Source organism: Gambusia affinis, linkage group LG14 (assembly GCF_019740435.1).
Source record: "Gambusia affinis linkage group LG14, SWU_Gaff_1.0, whole genome shotgun sequence".
In the NCBI taxonomy this organism is placed as follows: Eukaryota; Metazoa; Chordata; class Actinopteri; order Cyprinodontiformes; family Poeciliidae; genus Gambusia; species Gambusia affinis.
In genome coordinates this window covers 15,536,054-15,556,728 of record NC_057881.1, presented here as the reverse complement: position 1 = coordinate 15,556,728, position 20,675 = coordinate 15,536,054, and the positions used below count along the sequence as shown (strand labels likewise).

General features: G+C 38.2%; 1 protein-coding gene and 1 long non-coding RNA gene across 3 annotated transcripts in view; one reads left to right on the top strand and one right to left on the bottom strand.

The window, feature by feature from the left end:
- Window positions 1-20,675, top strand: part of dlgap3 (discs, large (Drosophila) homolog-associated protein 3) — a 160,070-nt gene that overhangs the window by 48,722 nt on the left and 90,673 nt on the right. The window lies entirely within an intron of this gene.
- On the bottom strand, window positions 19,611-19,847 carry LOC122843714. The gene is made up of 2 exons (XR_006372756.1): window positions 19,753-19,847; window positions 19,611-19,674 (listed from the first exon to the last, which is right to left on the bottom strand). It is a non-coding gene; the product is annotated as an uncharacterized LOC122843714 (long non-coding RNA).

Sequence of the window (20,675 nt, the reverse complement as noted above, 5' to 3'; positions counted from 1 at the left end):
CTGCAGCTCTGTGCTGCCTTCAGGAGAATGGGACACCAGAGTATCGTTCATAAAATTTCACCCATTTGTACTTTCAAATGGTGTAGCAGGATGTCTGCTGAATGCATGGAGGTTGCTTAGCACTGAATGTGTGGAAGGTGAAACGAGATGATCCTACTGATAACAATTTTCAATTTTGTAAGGAAATTCCTGGACTTTCCTACTTAGAGTTTCTAGAGGCCATCTTTGTTGATTTTTCCCAAACATAAGCTGGTCTTTTAGCATATGCTCGTATCTCTCTTGACTTCATATGAAGACCACTGTTGTATGTCTGACTCGGAAGACGTCTCTTTCATTTTGAAAACATCTTTCTACGGTGGGTTGAAGGGCACGCTACGAGAAAAAGGCTTTGTTTTTTTATTTCTTCTGATCTATTTGGTCTTGGAAGTTTGTGGACCTTTGAATGTCGCAAAGGCAGTTGCGGTTGATTTCACACTACAGGGTTAGAGCAACCACTCTTGCTGCAACCGTGAGTGGAGATGGCTCCAGTGGAAAAACTGGAAATTCATCAGATCATATCACTTCATAAGCATAAATCTTTCCACTTGAATTCAGCAGCATTTATCGAGCGACAACGAAAACTGTGCCGGTTTGTCTCTTTGCTACTTTGTGCCCACTCATTAACAATTAGCCTACTTCCATTTGTTACCCATAAATAAATCAGTTCCTATTCATGAATGTAGCCACAGTATATCAGTTTATATCCTTTGGGTTACAAATTAAGTTGAATTAATGTGATGAACTCTGATGCAGTTAAGTTACTTGTACAGTATATTATTTGCCTATTAGCTCAATAGTGGTTAAATGTTGTCTAAGCTGGTACAAAATGCCTCTGAGGTGGATAGGAAATGACAAATGCTTGGTACAAAGCGTTCACCCCTTTGTCACACCCCCAAAACATGAAAATGAAAAACTGCCCAGCACCAAACAAAAAACGCTGACAAAACAAACAACTTGTGCTGTTTGTTATGGCGTTTATAGTTAATGTGTTGTGACTGCATTATGCCACAGTCATCTAGTCTAGATTTTAATAGATTACATCACAGTGAAGAGAAAAAAACCTCCATAAAACCATAACATGTCTCTCTTTAAAGAGACTCGTCGGGGATCTGTAATGATTCATGAACTGAAAACCTCTCGGTTCTGACTGAGTCGAGTGATCGCTCATCCCCACTGTCGCTCACATCAAAGTAAAGAAAGAAAGCATGCGTCACTGAGGCAGAAATTATTCAGCGTGTTCGCATGTTGTGGAAAATGCTGTAGCTGCACTTAGCAGCCAATGCATTGGGTACATCTGTTCAATTAACACCAACAGCAAATCAGCCAATTACTGCAACTCAATGCTTTCAGGCATCCAGAAGGTTGATTTGTTTATGCGTCTCTCTGATTTACACAAAAAGGTCCAAAAACAGATATGGAATGATCAGTGGAATACCTTCGATGAAGGAAAAACGCATTGAATCTTGAAGAAGGTTTGAAGAACAACCAGATTTTCTTTCCAGCCCGAAGCATGACTACATTTTCAGAGTTGTAATAGTGGCTTTATTCCAGGGGGAAAAAAAGCTTGTCCTCTCTGAGAACTAGCGGTCACTTTCCTCAAAATCGCATTAAAACACTTTGGATGTTTCAGAAGAAACTGTTTAATCTAAATCTCCGCTCTCTCGCCTCCTTGAATATTCATTTAGGGATTTTTAAAAGTGCTTCTTAGAGTTGCTGAGGGGGATATAATCTACTGTTTCCATAATCCCTGTGCGGATATAAGCACCCGCCCGGTCATTCTCGGACTCACACCGCCCAAACACAAATGTGCGCGCCGACACCCGTCAAACCAAGGATGCGGTTGCACGTGCACACATCGGCTTGCTGCAGCAGTTCTGGATGATTCACTTCAGAAAATAGTCTGCTGGCTTGTGACAATATTGTGCTGCATTTCCAGCAATACCTTCTGCTGTTTTAGAGAATTGCTGCTGTGTGCTGAAAAATAATCGTATTTTTCATTTCTGACCAGTCGCTTTGAAACGTTATCACTTGCGCTTCAAGATCTGCCAAGTATTTGTATCTCCACTGTTTGCATATTTCTTGACATTATAACCACATTTTATTTTAATTGTGTATGTTAGATGACACAACCTCTTTATTTCCTGTCGCAACCAAAAAACAGCATCATATCTCACGCTTGCAGTGATGTATGATAACATCTAAAAACACAATTTCCAGTTGCTATCTACTAACATGTGCGTAAATAAAACGCTCTCTTTCTTACTGACGCCCGACTGTGAAGGAGGATTTGCCATTTCAAGAATTTGCTTTTCTTTCTGTTCAGACGATTGGCAAGGCTTGCGTAGCGCTTGGCATTTTAACCAACAACCAGCTCAAATAGGCTTTAAAGCTGACAACTGAGAAGAATCATAACACAGCTAAATGCTTTGAAAAGCCAGTATTTGGCTTACCTGATGCCATATGGCACATGAAGAGATGCTGAGTTATTTTAGTTATGCATCTTCTGCATCAAAGAGGAACCTGTCTATTACCTGACAAAAAAACAAACAGAAAAAAAAAAAATAGATCGGATTCAGCTAAAAGCAGGCAGTTTGAGTGTTAGGGTTTAGATGTTTAATTGGCCAATGTGTCTGTGGAGTAACAAGGTGTGAGAGAAGTGTGGACAACTGCAGAGAGAAGGCGAGAGAGACAGAGAGACAGAGTGCATCATCACCTTCGGAGCACTCTCTGATTTAAGAGGTGTAAGAGCCATACATGTACTCCAGCATGATTGTCGGCTCCCCTTGTGACTTCAGTGTTCAGTGTTGCGAGCAGGAGTGAGAAAGATGGGCTTAAAGGTCTGTTGTGTTGGATTTAAAGCTTTCTTTTGAGCACCTAATAAATGACTGTTTGGTGCTCGTGAAAACAAAATGAACACAATTTATAAGCCATGGTTTTAAAAGGAAGAAATGGAATGAGGAAGTCTATGGTGTACTGGGAAAGGCCATCGGTATAAAATTGCCAGTTTTGTCATCATGAAATGTTCGATTCTCTGGGCTTAGTGAAGGTGGATACTCTCAGGGCTTGTTGCTGGACTATGTAATTGCTGTTGCTACTGAAGCTAGTACTTGTTAGTCACAAAAAAAAAGAATCCCCTGAGCTTTTTTATAGACCTACTTTCTCTATAGTGTGCCATTAACTGCGTTCCGTCCTTTAGTCTTCAGGGCTTCACATCGTTTCACTCGAGGATAAAAGCTCTTCTAGCTGGCAAAGTTTCAGTAAGCAAGTTAATTACCTTGGCTTACAGCAGAACATCAAGTTCACACACTTCACACTTCTCAGTATAAAAAAAGTTATATATATAATATAAGTTTTGAATAGATATTTTATTTACTTAGATTTCACAGAAGAGGTTGGTCCGAGGTCATTATGTTAAGTTTCTAGTTTTATTTGTATTTTTTAAGTATAGTTACAAGCTTACTCCATTATAATAGTCATAATTTAATACACATGTAAGCTACTATTAGCATAATGTAGTGCTTATCTTAACTTCATCAGCTAATTATAGCTAAAAGGTAGTTTAATTGTGTAGCTTAGTTTCAGCTCAGCTAACCTACCTAGCTTAACTACTTGATCTAGTTTTAACTCACCCAGCTCCTGGCTAATGTTCATAAATTACAACTGTTTCATAAACTTATTTTCTCTCAAAACACGTTTAATGATAATGTTGTACTTGATGTAATTACAAGCAAGTTTTAGCTTCGTATATTGTTTTGTTAGACTATTTAGCGCTTAATGTAGAACCTTGCTATACTTTAAAAGGTACAGTTAATGACTCTTGTTTGTAACCTCGGCCAATTTTTGTTTAACATAGTCTTATTTTTACCTGGAATTTTTTTTTTCTGACTGTAATTACAGTAACATTATCTAGTTACTGTAAAGTCAAACCTTGAACCAAATATAAAGCCAGCTAAAGATTACGAGGTTTTTGCAAAGGACACTGTGTCAAAACATCAGTAGAAAAAACACAAAACTTAAACTCACGTTGTGATCATTATCACATCCATGGCATTTTAAATAAAACAATGTTTTTATTTTCTCTGCGTGTCCTTATGTGTTTACATTTGCAACTGTTTTCTCCCTTCTAGCAGAAATGCCAATAATGTTTTAGTCTAATCACAAAATAATGAAAATTGCTCCAAAATGTTTACAGTGAATATAATGACAAACAGCATTTTACATTTGTTTCGTGCATATTTGCAGAATTTCCAGATATAGGTTGAGCTCATTACATATTTGCAGTTGTTAGCTGCGTAGTTAGCGCTGAGTGCTGTCCAAATGGTGGCTATATGAAATCCTACCTGTGCTTATGAAATATTCAACATGAGGAAATATCTATTGTTGATAGATATGTAGATCTGTATTACACCTAGAACACTTTATGCAATAGTATTTTCTGAATGTAGTTTTAGTCGTCCATTCACCATTTTACTTTACGACAGACTGACGGAACACCACAATATGTAGGTTCTACACTCAGGCAGCCTTTTCACCAGTGATAATTGGATTTTAAAGTGAAGCAAAGTATTTTTTTTTATTAAATGGCTAAATGTAATCACTTTGAAAGCCTTCATGAATAATTCCTAAAGATGAAGTTGCATACAGAGCATTAGCCAGGTGAGTTGTAAGTAATTGGATGACATAATCAAAATTCACAGCAAATGAAAGCATTTTTTTCTTTTTGTTTTTTATTTGCCTCTGTATATTTGTGTGTGAACGTTTCTGCAAAGGCAACAAAAGGGCTCCCTAAAGGAAAGACCTCATTCCAAGACTTTGGCTGTCGATATTACAGCCACAAATCAGACCTCCCACACAGCTGAGAGCAGCAAATCGCACACACTCACACGTGCGCTCATAGACTCCATTGACTAAAGGAAAGTTTTATTACCAGTCTCCGCTGCAGTTCCCCTGCTTACAGTTTGGACGTTGTGAAAGCAGCTTAATTTCTGCTTGGCTTTGTTAATCCGGAACACAAAGCACTTTTTTATTATTATCCTTTCTTTTTTTTAATCCTTGCGTGTTTCGTTTTTGTCTCTTTTGGGTTTGCATAACTCTCCACGCAAGTGGGCCTTCTGAGTATTGACTTGGTCTGTTTGTCCAGCTATGCTGCAATCTGCTCTCCCGTCTGGGCGGAGATGCGGAGAGCCTACACCAGAGTAAATAAAAGTATGAACACTTTGACACTATGTCCTTGTACAGCGCATGTGAACTTTCCTTAAATCTGCTGGAGTATTTGTAATTATTTGTGTGGCATTTTGCGAACTTAGTCATATTTATGGTCTGACATAATTACCTGTAGGTTGTTAGCGGTGGGCCATACGGACTTAAAGTTTTATCACAATATTTTTGTGGTTATTGTTATAAGTGTCTAAGAATTTACTATATTTTGTAGGTGATACAAATGATACAATAAATATCCACTGTAGTACAGTGGGCCTGGTTCCCTTACATAGTCAGTCGAAACTTTACAAGGCAAGAGAAATATTATAGTATGTGTGGACATAGGTTGTAGGTTTTTTTTTGTTTTGTTTTTATTGAATTGTCACGGGGCTGCACAGTGGCGCAGTTGGTAGAGCTGTTGCCTTGCAGCAAGAAGGTCCTGGGTTCGATTCCCGGCCCGGGGTCTTTCTGCATGGAGTTTGCATGTTCTCCCTGTGCATGGTGGGTTCTCTCCGGGTTCTCCGGCTTCCTCCCACAGTCCAAAAACATGACTGTCAGGTTAATTGGTTTCTCTAAATTCTCCCTAGGTGTGAGTGTGTGTGTGCGTGGTTGTTTGTCTAGTATGTCTTTGTGTTGCCCTGCGACAGACTGGCGACCTGTCCAGGGTGAACCCCGCCTCTCGCCCGGGACGCAGCTGGAGATAAGCACCAGCAACCCTCCCGACCCCATTTAGGGAAGAAGGGTGTAAAGACAATGGATGGATGGATGGATGAATTGTCACGATTAAACTGTTACTTACTAGTTACTAGTTGTAATTTTAATGCAAGCAGTTTTTTTTTTATAAAGACAGAAGAAAGACGGATATAAAAACATGCGGTAAAAAAGCTAAAAGAGAACAGGAAGTGACGCTACAACAGTGGCCGTAGCTTCTTCTTCTTCTTCTTCTTCTTCTTCTTCTTCTCAATTCATGTCCAGATAAAAAGAATGAACCAAACCTTATTTATGGATCACTTTTCATACAGCCATGTGTAACACAAAGTGCTTTACAGAGGCCGAAGACAGACGTTGAGCCACTGAAACCACAGCAGACAAACATTAGAAATGTTCAGATTCTTTAAAAACATGAACAAAGCAAAATATTTAAAAGGAAGATACAATTTTTTATACTAACAGGTGTATGTTTGTGAGATGATGCACTTTAAATACTAAAGTACTGGATGCAGACAGTCTTAACTGAATTCCCTTTACTTTTAAACACTGCATCCCAACATGGGATGTTTTATTTTTTAAATTATTATTTTCGTTTTTGTTTGCCCTCCCATTTTCAATTTGTTCAATATATGCATTAAAACGAGGAAACGAAAAGCAAATTGAATGTGTGATAGTGTGACCTTTACCCAGTGAAAACCCACACTGAAGCCCAGAAGAGCTTTTTGTTGCTTCTTGGTCCAGGCAGTGGCCTTTTACCGGCATAATAAAGAATGATTTTTAAACAGAATATTTTATTAACAGCAAAAAAAACTAGCTTGTTTTATTTATTTATTTTTTTTGACAGCCTTTGATGCCTAGTCCAGCAATGTATTGTTGTCTTTTTCCATGAATACATTATCATCCTACTTGTCTTTGGAAAATGTGCACGACCATTTCAGGAGTTGGTAATTGCAGAAAAACACAAAGGAGTCAAACCGGGGACACCCAGCTGTGTTCACCCATGGTGAGTTTATTTATTTATTTATTCATGTTCAGTTTGTTTTTGATGCGCCACGGCGTATCAAAAAAGGATTTCGGGAAAATGGTTGCTCATTTTTAAACAGCTTTTAAATGCTGTGTTTAATTGTACACGTTTACAGTGCCTGTGTTGAGTCAAATAAAAAATCCTGACACTTAATCCATTTAAAGGTTTATTACATAACGCTTATAATAGAGCAACTTTACTGCAGAAATAGACTAGTCCTCTAGTTTACTATTACAAGGCAAAGAAAGGGAATCTGCACAGTGTTGGCTACCTTGGCCTTCTTGCTTTAAATTTACTGTCATAAGTGCAAAGAGATAAAATACAGAATCCTGTATTGAAGAAGAACTTCTTATGTAGTGAGGAGACACTAGAGCCATGGCATCAGGACTGAAGTGGGTTTCTAGGGTGATGTCAGTCCCTGCTTGGCCCAGTTCTATTTGACAACAGTGCTGTGACTGAGTGGAGCGTGATGGTTTAAATATCACTCAGGTTGGCTACATTGTGCGATGAACAAAAAACTGCTTGTAAGAGGACAAAAATTAAAAAGCAAGAAAAAAATAGTATAAAAACCCATAAAGCAAACGTCACTTTTTGTTATGTTTTTGCTCTAATGTAGATTGACAATATAAAAATAGATCGTAAAGGACCAGAGCAAGAAACTAAATGTAGCTGTGGTTTTGATTGTGGATGGAAGGGTTTTTTGAAGGTTTTTTGTTTCTGTCTTCATTTAATGACAGGTATCTATCTCCTTCCATCAACGTAGTAACGGAAGCAGCGCAGCACAAAAGAACAGCATTTACAAATGCAGTTACTGGTTTAAAACCTTTTGTTTCTTTTTCATTTGCGAGACATTTATATGAAGCAGATCAGTGATTATCCCCAAAATCTCATCCCATCTCTTTATTTTTATTAATTTGTGCCTAATGGGCGTGATGATACATGTTCATTCAGTTACACCCCTCTCAAGTGTCGGGTGTAATCGTCAAAAAAATATCGTATTTGATGCACAATTTTCTTGCTTTTCTGACGTGTCCGATGTATAATGGTAAATGTTTTTTTTCTTTTATTTAGTTTTAAGACATGTAGTGTTTGTTTTTCTGATAAATACTTAAATACAAATGACTACTGTGCCAAACAGAAAAGTGCAGGTGGTCATTACTATTCTTCTTTAAGCTTTTTGGAAGGAAGCAAAACAAAACCCTAAAAAAAAAATATCTAAATTTCAGACTAATTTAAGGTTTTAAAGGGTGACATTTGTAGATAAGGCTGAAAGCAAGTAATAGGAGTTGGCAAAATTACCATTTGTTCACAAATATTTTTTGGCTGAAATCCTCAACTGCGCGTGTAATTGTTAGCTATCGTTACATTTATTTCAATTGTGTTTACATGGTCATATTTTTATTGTGAAATTATATTCTTCTGATATTCCATCCCTCTTCTGTAAGAATTAGCTTATGTAAACTGAGGCTATTGGTTTACGTTCGTCTGACCTCGGAGGTAAAACTTTCATTGCAGATTTTTGATAACTTTTGAAGGACCTGAATTAGCTGCGTAGGTTTTGAGATTCAGTGGCGAGTTGTTTAATGAGAGATCAATCTCGTGTAAGGCTCAAATACATGACAGGTGTTAAACTACCTAAAATAAATAAAAAAGTTTCTCACTCCGGTGGGTTACCCTTAATTCTTTACCAACTGTTCTTCTTAGGGTCACAGCTGACACCATAACGGTTTAAAGCCGTGTTTTATCTTGTACGCTGACATTCAAATAAGATCTGAGACCAGTTTGATGTTCCAGCACCTGCCAGAAATTGTACTTGCTGCAGTAAACAGATGCTCCAGAAACAAAGACTGGGCAAAGGATACAGGAACATTCAAGGTGGAAAACGTACTTCAGCTAGCGCTCGGATTTCCAAAGGACTTCAATGCTGCTTGGTCAAAGATTGCAGTTCTTTAAAGAAATCTTTTTTATTTATTTTTTTCAATCTTTTTTTCCATATTACTGTATGAACCTTGACTATTTGGAGTCACCTTGGACGAATTAAATTGGGTAGAAATGATTTTCAGTGGACTAAAAATGAAGGGCGATGAAAGGTGTTTTTTGTGAGCGGTGGATGGGGAGAAAGGGAAAAGTCAGGAATGCTGGAAAAGCTGGAATTTAAAGTCGGATGGAGACAGACTTAGGAGAGAGCAGATGGTTTCAGCGTTTTGCCTGAGGCCTTCCATACTCAGAAATGACTACAAGGAAAAGGAGAGAGAGAGAAAGAGAGAGAGCTGGGGGAAAGAGGACTTGAAATACTAACTACACATCTGCCCTTCCTTTCCCCCAGTGCTTTAGAGGGGTGGAGAGTAAAGAGAATACTGGAGGAGTTTTGACAGGCATCACCATCACTGCGCTGGAGCATTCATAGACGGGAGAGTGGGGGGGGGAAACCAGCTGACACACGGCATCCATCATCTCATGATGCGCATCTACCAGCTCACTTTCTTTCACAATTTGCTGAACCTACCAGATATTTTCATTTTCTGTCATACAGATCTGCAGCAGTCTTAAGACTCATGAATATTTTACAGTTTGGTTTTTGTTTTTAACTGGAAATTCAAGCTAAAATGCAGCAGATCCCTTTGACCCTCATCAGTTACCGTCCGAGGAGCTAAACGGAATTTGGTAGTTATTTAGAATCTCAATTAATATCTTCTTTAAATCATCAGTATTTGAATATTTTCTTAGTTACACCTCCAAAAGAAGTTACTTTGGGCCATTTAATTACAAATGCAACTTTTGGAAAGTTTTGACTTGCTGATACAGATTTTAGCTGAGTCAGTTTTCTCGCTAAGAGGTAAAATAGAAAAAGAGGTTTTCATAGTTTTAAAGTTTTATTTCTGCAGTTTAGGGGATTGTTTTGTGTTGAAATGCAGAGGCTTTAAAACTTAAAGACAACAAAATATTATTCATAGAAAAAATTATAGTCTGACTGGACATCTCTTGTTTTAAAATGTGATTTTTAATAACATTTAAATTTTAATTACAATTTTGATTAAGCTTCATATAACTTTAGACATGATTATATTAGATTAGGTGCAAGAGTAAGGCACCTGTTCAGCTGGATATTATTTTTTCATGTTTACTATTAGGAAACCCATTATTTTTATTGAATGTCATCACCGTTGTAAAATAACAACCTGTCATTTCTTGCCACGTGATTTCTTTTTTCTTTTTCTTTTTTTTTCTTTCGTTTTACTCAAGTAATTTTTTTGGTTAAAAAAAAAAAAAGGTTCTTTTTTATTTTATTTTTCTTATATACATGTGGCATTTTTAAATATTCAAAGCCAAAATGAATCATAATTAAATTCATTGTTTTATCACCCACAATATATACATATTTGTAAACCGGACTTGTTCTGGAGCTCTTGGAAGCCCCCTGTTGGTCTGGCGCCCAAAGTGTTTGGTGGGTTTGCTTATGCCAGATTCAAGCCCACAGCATTTCTTTGCTAACTGAATGGCAAAATGGTTGACGTGTGCAACTCGGTAATGTCGCCGTCTGTTCCAAGATGAGAACGAAGAGCGGAGGGCTGCATCCCAGCTTTCCATCCACTTCCTGTATGCACTCCTCTGACATCTTGATGGATGTCTTTGTGCTGAAAAGACTCCCAATAAACCAGTTCCTCTCAACCAGGGCAGCTCAAATTACAATACGATCATCGTTTAAAAATACGGTAATGCCTCACAGCATTAGCCTGGAGTCTGCCCAGAAGCTTACCCCCCCCCCCAAAAAAAAAATCAATCCACCCTGCTTCTCTTCTCTTTGAGAATCCGTCAACGTCGCAGTGCCGCGCAGTCTATTTTCTGGCACCGTCTGCGTGCACGTGCCGCCTAACTGCCTCTCTATCTCTATTACACGGCCCGCCATTCCCTCTTTACACGGCGGCAGCCACTCCAGAAACAATTGACATCGATCGTCTCGTTCCTAAGGTTTTGATCGCTTTCTCAGACTTCACTGCAAGCAAGACGGCAGCCACGGGTTTCAGTCGCGTTTTAAACACGCGGTGGAATAGGGAGATGATGTAGCAGACCTCAACTTTCATCCATTCTGGTTTCATTCCATTTGTGTCCATCGCCTTTTGATATTTTTTTTTTTCCCCAGATGAGTCACGGACAATATGACATGATGACAAAGTGTGAATGGCCACGGCATTACCGACTAACAAACAAGCAGTCGGCCTTCAGAAATGTATACGGCGTGACACAACTGTAATTACTGCCAGCTACGATTGTGTTTGTGAGCGTGAGGCCTCCTGCGTCTTGTCTCCTCACCCTTCCCTCCTCCTGCTGATGACTGGAACTTCACCGCCAGAGTGTCACACACTAAAGCCAGCAGACAATTTTGCCCTTTTTAGTGGAGTATTGGCGCTAATTAGACACTGTAAGCATGTCACTGGACTTAATGTCTGTGACCATCCAGGCATGGAGCAGCAGCTCACCTTGAAATGATGGAGAACCTCTAGTGCACCCGTCGTTTTACTGGGATGTGAGGTAGGGGGTTTCATTTGGGCGTGTATGTGATTTTGAGGTTAAAGATCTGATGAAAAGTTGACATGTAGTCGTTGTCATCAATATTGTTATATTTGAGTTTCTTATACTTGTATCTTTCCAGGGTGAAATTAAATATACAATATACAACTGCTGTGTTTGCTGAAGGGAATGATTGGCTGCTTGGATTTATCGTTGCAGTTTCCGGTGGAAGGCAAGTTCTGAAATGATTTATTAAGCCTCAAAAATATGGAGAGATATGTTCAATAAAAAACCCGGTATGATTTCTAACATTTTGTTATTAGTTTAACTATAATTGAAAAGTTTAGGTACTGTAACCAAGCAGTAAAAGAATCCAAAACCTTTTGTCAAAATGCTGTTAAAGACACGGGCTATTTATTTTATTTTAGTTGTTGATGATGTTGGAGGAATTAAATAAATAAATACATTTTCAGTTTGAATTTGCAGAAATGCCACATTGATGGATTATATTCTATGTATTTGAATACATTGTATTTTCATTTTACTGAAAAAAAAAAAATAATCTATTAAGATATCTTCTTATCATCATCTCTACTCTGGGTTTGACCTTTTAACCTCTGGATCTCACTGTGGATTCCTTTCCGTTCAGAGCAGTGGTCATAAACATTAATTTATTCCTAGTGTTGTTTATAATGTGGTCAGGGGTTGTTGGTCTTATAGTTGATATAAATGGCTTGAGTCTTTAACCACTGGTCTCTTAAAATGAGAAACTTTACACTTATTGATTTATTTACTGTTCATCATTTCAGTTGTGTTTTTTTATACATAGGTTTTGTGTTTTAACCTTTAAAGTGGAGGACCTCAGTTTCACGCCCCTTAGTTAAATATTAACTATTGGTGTGGCGTTCTTTTTATTGACTTGCTGTAAAATCAATCGCCCATTGCCACACGAATAAAGATCTGACATTGAATGAGTTTAAACCTCTGACATTTTGCTGGCTCTTTTCCTCTGACAATAAACTCCATTGTTAAAGAACCTAAAGAACCGTCTCAGATCTTCAGGATTGTGGCTGCTTGCGTATCTGACCAGTGACTTAACATCAGTTTCCATACTGCGAGGTAAATAGTTTGCTGTCTGAGGACGTTCAAAGCAAGTTCCCCACAAAACTGACTACAAGATGCTAAAAGAAGCCTCCAAAAACCCCAGCATGAAGGCCATACTGGCGTTTGACTAGGAGAACATTATAAGAAACGTTGTTATGCTGTTCTTTGGAAAAATTACTCCACAACTGAGGCTATTTTTGGCATAAACTATATACAGTAATCCAGACAAATCAATGAAATGAGCTCAATTTTTATTAATTTTTTCCCCACACAGGTCCTCTGTCTCATAACACTTTTAAAATATTCTTTGTTTGATCTGCCTCTTGGTAAATGTTGATCCAAATGTTTTGTTTTCACTGTTGTGCCTTTTTTTTTTTTTTTTTTTTACTTTCCGTTTTAGTTTAACAACCTTTGAAGTAGTTTTTTTTTTTCTTTTAGATGTTTGGTGTTTGATCATTTTAATAGCTTAGCTGCTTATGCTTTTTTTTATTGCTCTCCCATATAATGCACTTTGTGCATCTCAAGCTGTTGGAAACCTGCTAATGTAAATAAACTTGACCTTGACCAAAGTCAAATCCTCTTTTTCGCTCGTAAAGAAAAACAAAAACATTTTTCTAACAATATCTTTTCATAAACTGTCATAATTTTTACTTGTCTGCTCACACATATTTGTTCACTTTTTCTTTAAGTCCATTTGTATCTTTTCCACTAACAGCTTTTGAATCTTTTGAATCTAGGACGTTTACCTTTCCAAGAAACTGCGTTCATTCTTCAGCTGTGATCTGAAGAAGCGGGTTTTTGAGAGATGCTAGTCTTTCCTTCGCAGCTTTCTGGTAGTTTCTGAATACTTGTTAGAGCTCAGTGGAAGCAGACAAATTGGAAAATTAAAATATTACTTATTTTTTACATGTTTTCTAAACAGTTGCACTAAGTTCCACTGAACCCAGAATTGATGCTAATTTTAGGGAACATGGCTGGCTCAAGACACAACAGATATGAGGGGGGGAAAGACCTACAGTGATGCTCAAGGCAGCATGAGTCTTCACATAGCGATCGCACTTACTCTAAATTACTCTCTAAACCAACCTAATTTACATAATCCATGTTGTGACATTTTAAAAGCTTACTTTAGATTAGATTTAGATTGCTTTAGATCCACGAGGCTCACTGTGCACATATTTGGCTGACCTACATTAAAAGGAAATCTGTTTAAAGTGGCCTTCAATCCACTAAACTAATAAGAAACCATAAGAAATCGGAGAGAGAGAAAACACTGGTGGTGTTTGCTTAAAATGTGAACACCACCGATGGCTGAGTGAGCTGATGAAAGGCTTGTGCTGCTTATTACGAAATCTAACAGATTCTGTTTCGACGACTGAATGAGAAACCTGAAAGGATTTAAATTCTGCAACAGAAAGTTCTTAAAATCAAAAAAATGAATCTGTGGTGTTTCAGAGATGAATCAGGACTATTTGTTGAAAACTTGGAAAATCTCACGATTATTTATTTGGAGGTAAATTGCTGGATGTTGTACTGAGATATTACGTTCGACTGAGGCTCAATAATAGACGGTTCAATTTCGGTGTTTGTGTTAAAACAACAAAAAGTCTAAATCATCAACAGTAGCTGCTTACAAATAACTGTCTACCATGACTTTATGCCAATAATACCTTCATAGTTTGTTTTTCTTATGCTTTCTGTTCCCAACAGATATTGTAAAATGAAACGGTACAAGTGATCAAATTTATTTGATGGAAAAGTCAAGAACAGCCTGTTGTTCACCGTTTAATAACTAGAATAAAACTGGAATATGTGTAATTTACTTTCGGTCTTTCTGTATGAATGGATTGAATTGATTATGTATTTTTGTTTATAATTAGAAAGACTTTTAAGATTACTCATGTTGTCGTTCGGTGCCATAAAGGGAATTGAAACTCGTCTGAAATGGCAATGTGAAAGAATTTTGCAGCACTTCCAATGGAATTGAGAACAAGGTCTTTAGTGTAAATAACCTAAGATTTAGATGTCTGACGGACTTCTAATGCAAATTTATTAGAGATTAAAAGCCTAACAATTAATCTGGATACATTTCTTTTCTTTTTTTTTATCAACTTTGGGATGAATCCATCTGACTTGCTTTTAGTGGCACCTTTCTGTGGCAGGAACTTATTTTTGTTCCTCCAAACTGTTTAAATGATCTATTTTATCTAAAGCAGGCAAGTGTTTGCTGATAACTCTGCATAACACCCTCTTGACAAAACGCAACCCAAGACTCGCAACATCACCGCACCAACTCTTGATCATCCAATCAGTCTTGTTTGCTCCGTACTACATCAGGCCCAAGTGGGGGAGTTAAAATAAAGTTAGCAAATGTTTCCTCATGATTAGACACATTTTGATTTCAGATTCAGTAGCCTGAAATCCATTATATTAAAAATAGCTGCCCCGTCCATTACCGTCCAGATTTCCAGAGTGCCCAGATGAAAGTGCGCATTCACGTTGCTGGAAGGGTAAAAGTGCTCACTCGTGAAATGTCCTCTGCCAACTGCAACAAAGACGAGCAGCACTTTCCAAGTGTTGTAATGCGTTGTTTGAGTCGAGTAGCTGCCTCAAAGTGCTTTGTTCAGTTCGTTTTACCTTTTTATTGAATCAGCTGTCTGTGTTAAGAACCTTTTGACAGAAAACAATGAGCCTCTTGAGGCTATGCTATATTGAGTTGTAAAGATGCTGCTGCTACAGTCTCTGGCCTTTTTTTTTTTCTCTTTCCTTCTGCATAGCTAAACATTATTAACTCGGGGAGCTTTTTCAAAACTTTTTTAAAAAGAAAAAGTTTTACCAATGGCATAATAGTCAAAGTTGTGAAAAGTCCCTCACTCCTGTCGTATATTCTTCTTTCAAAGAGGACCTGATTGATGCCGTTGTGACAGGATTGTGTCCAGGTTTAATACCGATATACCCACTGGTGTACTTTAAGATGAAGTCCGTCTCATTGGTCGCCAGTTTACGCGTCCTGAAGGATCCGGTGCTGGCAGTAAGCTCGCCCTGGTGGAATACAAAAGGCGTGATGTGGCTTCTGAGTTAGTTTGCATTTCAAGCTTTCACTCTCTCTCTCTCTCTGCTCTCTGAGTGTCTCATGCTCTTCCAGGCTAACAGACTGTACCCGTTAGCCGCGGCGCTCGTTTCACCGTGCTCCTGCTCTCATAGGGTGCCAACTCAGAAGTTTTTGGGGGAACCCGAATCATCAAGGGAAACTTTGTCTCGGCTTTTAACGTATTATGGTGACTTAAAAAAAACGGCACCAGCTGGGGTTAGGTTGTTGTAAGAAATCATTTTTGCTAACAGCTTTTTTTGACTGAAAGGGAGATTGGTGCATATACATGTTCTGTGTCTTTGTTTATTTCAGTTTTAATGAAACATGGACTTCATCAAAATAAAAAATATAGTTTAAGGCGACTCTAATTTTATCACATACCAGGTAAACCTCTTCAGCCTCAGATCTCCTGAATGCAGAGCTGATTAACTCTTCGAGGGTCGAGTTTACCAACTCTTCTCATGGCAACATCAGGGTGAAAGCTTGGCTTCTCATTATTCATATTTAAGCAAATGCTTGGACACTTTGTGTAATATATTCTTTTATCTTTTACTTTTTTACAATCTCCTTTAAAAAATTTCTTTCTACTTCTGGGCATTGCTTCCATTACTTAACTATGTGTTTTGACGACCTGGTAAACATGAGAGGCAGATGTTTACCAGTTATATAGAAACGTCGGCAGGAACGTCTTCAAATCGTTTCTATTTCTCTGTCTGAAAAAAAGAAAGAAGAAAAGTCGGCTTTTGAATTGTTGTGAAACAAAGCAGTGGAAATGAACAGAGAACTCGCTGTGAATGCATAATAAATCATAAATCCTAACGAAGGATGCAGGCAGTTGAGTCAAAAGCGTAAACTTGTGGACTCTGGCTTTAATGAGTGTTGTTATGGAAAATTATTATTTTGGAGTGCTTAATACAGCTAATCTTACCCCAGATGTAAAGGTTATAATGAACAGTCAGATTTTGAACAAATTTCTTAATTTTAAACAGGCTTGTGTAAAGGATTTGAAACTAAAACTACTCTATCGGTAAATATTTAGAAGTAGGTCAAATCTGTGATCTCGCTGTGAGGTTCCTCCTGCTGTGTTATCAGAGGTCAGGAGGCCATAAAATTAGTATTGCCTGTGAAACAGAACTCGGTTGGGTTCACAGAACATCAAAGGTCTTTTAATCACATCTGGCATGGTTTAAACTAAAATGCAACATAGAATGTTGAGATCATTAACATTTTTCTAAGTATTAATAGCAAGTTTATAATTAAAGTGCATTATCTAAGTTTAGAATGGTGAATGCTGAATGTATTTGAAAATTGTACTGTCTATGATAATTTCTGAATCAAATGGAAATTGTTTCAATGAAAATGTGTTGTTTAGTATTAGAAAATTGTTTGAATGTTATGTTTTATAGGTTAGAAAAGGAATTGTACCTCATTTTGTGCTGTTGATTTTATGTGGTAAAGCAAGGATTTAAATCTTTGGAAAATGCTGAATGCAGTAGACCAGAATTAGGTTTGTGAAGATAATCTTTTCTTAAATTAAATCACTGAGTTAACTTTGTGAAAGAGACACTCCGAATTTCACAGGTATCTGTGAAGTCTTGTTTTATGCTTTTATTTGCCCAAATGGCCTTAGAGCCCAGAAGACCAGGATGCAGCTGCTTGCTCCATTGTTCTACCAGAGAGCAAATGGCCTTTGATCTCTGGCGTGAAATTAAGGGAAGGTCTAAGTTCCTCTGAGTGTCCAAGGGAGCTCCTGGTTGGTCGAACCAGGGGTACGCCTCAATTGAATACATTAAAAAGTTAGGAAACACCTTCACTATAAAAGTTCGTCCACAGTAATAATAAATCAGATTGCTGGTATATTTCTGCCGTTTTGGCATCAGCCTTCTCCAAAGACATGTCTTTGCCTTTTCTTTCTCTGTCCTTGTTTTTATTCTTTGTCTGTCTCAGGTAATGGGTCTGTATCTTGGCTGCTTTGCAGCTCATGTTGTTACTTCATTGTGGTTTCCTATGAGATTAAACGCTGTAACTTTGTGACGTCATCACGCATCGTTGCTCCTGATTGGCACACGCGGCTCGCCAAGAAGAACTTGGGATCGGAGGAAATAAAGAGAGCCAAGCTTTTTCCAAATTAAGCTAACTTAGTAACTTTCTTCCTTTAACAGTGTTTTTATAATTATAATGGAGATCTAAATGTGGGGCTGGGGGAAACGTAAATACAAAATACTGAATGCATGAGAAGGAATCGTCCATATTGAAACAAGCAGGTGCAATTGTCATCATCTTAAATAACGTTGTTTTGTTTTGCATCAGACGTTTAAATTTATTTGGTCCTATTAATGTCATTGCAACAGCAAAATAAGGCAAATTCTTATGATGTGTTAAAATGTTTATTTCTTTGAAGCTTTTGTAAACTGCTCACAAGCTCTGTGAATCTAAAACACAGAAACGTTTAGTTGTTAGTACATTTCTAATGTCCATATCCGTAGAGACGGACGCGCATTTGTGCAGCAACGTTCTCGTTTGCGCCGCGGATGTGCTCCGACAAGACCGCCGGCGAGTGGAAATGAGCAGCAGGCGAACCCACTGTGATGATATGCGGTGCTACAGCTCATGAGAAATGGGTTTGGCAACACATGGTTTGAGCAGCGCTCTGTTATTTGGGCTGCGAAATGCTCTGTGGAAATTTTACCGGTGCGTGAGAAATGCATGAATTTAAAACGAGCAGAGACATGCACAGACGCATACGGCGAGCTGGGACAGTGATCACACCTGACAACTCGCTGTGGCTAAACATACACACTCCTCTTGCTCCTATAGAAGATCAGCTTGCATCCTTAGCACAGCATTAACCATGTTGTTTTTTTTGTTGTTGTTTTTTTGCTAAATTTGATTAGTTGAATGCAATGGAATCATATTGTAAGCGTAAATAATAATTTATTTTTTTTGCACACTTTGTGTCTCCCCGTGTGTCTGCACTCCATTCCTGTGGATGTGAATGGATGTTTGTGTTTTGTTGCATCAGCATATTATATAAGCATTAATACAGCAACATCAACTTTAGCACCAGGCTCATCAAACTCATCTCCTCCTTTATGATTTTGCTTGTTGCACAACAAATTTCACCTGCTGGCTTCTCTGTCTGGCTGTGCCATATGGGTGCAACCTGATTAGCAGCCATTTACATTAGCTTAGCCATAGCTAACATCTACAGTACTGAAGAGACTTTGAGCTAAACCATTCTATTGTTGTTCAAGCTGTGTTTAGTTATCTTGTCTACAGATTCTTCCACCTAACCTTCTGGATCTCTGCAGTACCGTTGCCAGGGAGATGTTCCGTGTTTCTATGTTTAATGCTCATCAGTTTAGGTGAAATGCTGTTTCCTGGCAGGCTTGCGGTCATGTGATTTGCCTTTATTTTCTCTACTGCTCAAATGATGGACTGATGTGTGAAATGTTAAAAACTGTGGCTTTTATATGAATATTTAGCTTTATAACCTAACCTTTGACTTTATTAATTGGTCATCATAAGATTTAGTATCGGAATTGGGCGACTTCTGAAATGGCCAGTTGAATTAAGTTTCATTTTGGGATGTCGGATTGGGGTTTCAACACGTCAACTTTTATCCTTAAAATTTCTTAAACTTCACTGTATTGCGCAACTTGGCTGCAAAATGTCAAGATATGAAAATGTTCACTGGATGTAAATATATATATTCACACAATCAGAGACGAAACAAAGGTCATTTTAATAATAATAATAATAATAATAAAGGTAGAATTTAAAAAACTCCATAAAAACCCTGTAATGGTAGATATTTCTTTGCATAACCTGCCACCCTTCCTCTGAAAACAAACTTTCATGTTACTTGGTGTAATGAAGGTTTTCATTACTTGTATAAAAACACTTAAAAGGGGTTGAATGATGAGACAAATACAAATTGAAGTATTTTATTGTTTGTGTTTTGTCCAGTGGCACCTCAGCTGGAACTGATGGTGTCCTGTTAAAATAAAACAAACAAATGGATGGGTTTTGTAACTGTCTGAAATACACTGAAATGTTTGTAGAAATGGCTTACCTCTGTCTCTTCCTCTGCAGGGTGTTCAGGCTAAAAGATTCCCCGGGGGCCTGAACACCTTATAAAGGTTCCGGAAGAGACCAAATGCAGATGGAAGAGGGGAGCGATGAAACTATGTATTTTAGAAGTGTAATGATTGGATTTATATTTATAGAAAGGTATTTTAGAAATGAAAGGGCAGCTTAAAAATGAAGAGTGTTGTTATGATTATGTTGAAGATTTAGTTGTTTTGTTAAGATTGTCTGTATATAGGTATTTTGTCCTACCCTGTTTCTTGGTGGGGTTGTTAATGGGAGCAGCCAGGGACTATAAAAACCTGTATGTTGGCCACATTGCAGGTTAGTTGGTGTGGCTGCTGCTAAGACCCATGGCCATTGTAAGCAGGATTGTCTCCATGTTAAATGTTGGAAAATAAACACCTGGTTGGTCTGCACTATTTCTCTGCCTCAAGACTCCTCTGTAAACCAGCCGCTAAGGGCCATCCTAACAAGTGGTGTCAGAAGCTGTGGCCGGAGTCACAAAGTGGAGTTGAGGATGACGAAAGACAGAGAAAAGAGGAAGCAAGACCAACAGGTGGAGCCTGATGAGGGAGCAAAATCATCTGCTGATCAGGTGGGCGTGGCACCCAGCAACCCTGAGAAGATTGAGGAGCTTGCAGATTTGGTGAAATCGCTCATTGAGTCTCAATCAGTGAGAGACCAACAGCTGGCAAAAGAAGCTGCTCGTCAAGACCATAGATGGAAATCTATGCAGCATCAGTTTCATCAAATACAGCAACAAGTGTATGATCTGAGGCAAGATTCTGGAGGTGACCAGCTACAGTCAGGAGCACTGCGGCCTCAAGAGGACAGAGAGGATCCAGGAGAGGGGACAAGTCAACTGTCTTCGGATGCTGGACCTGAGAGGGATTTCAGCATGCACAG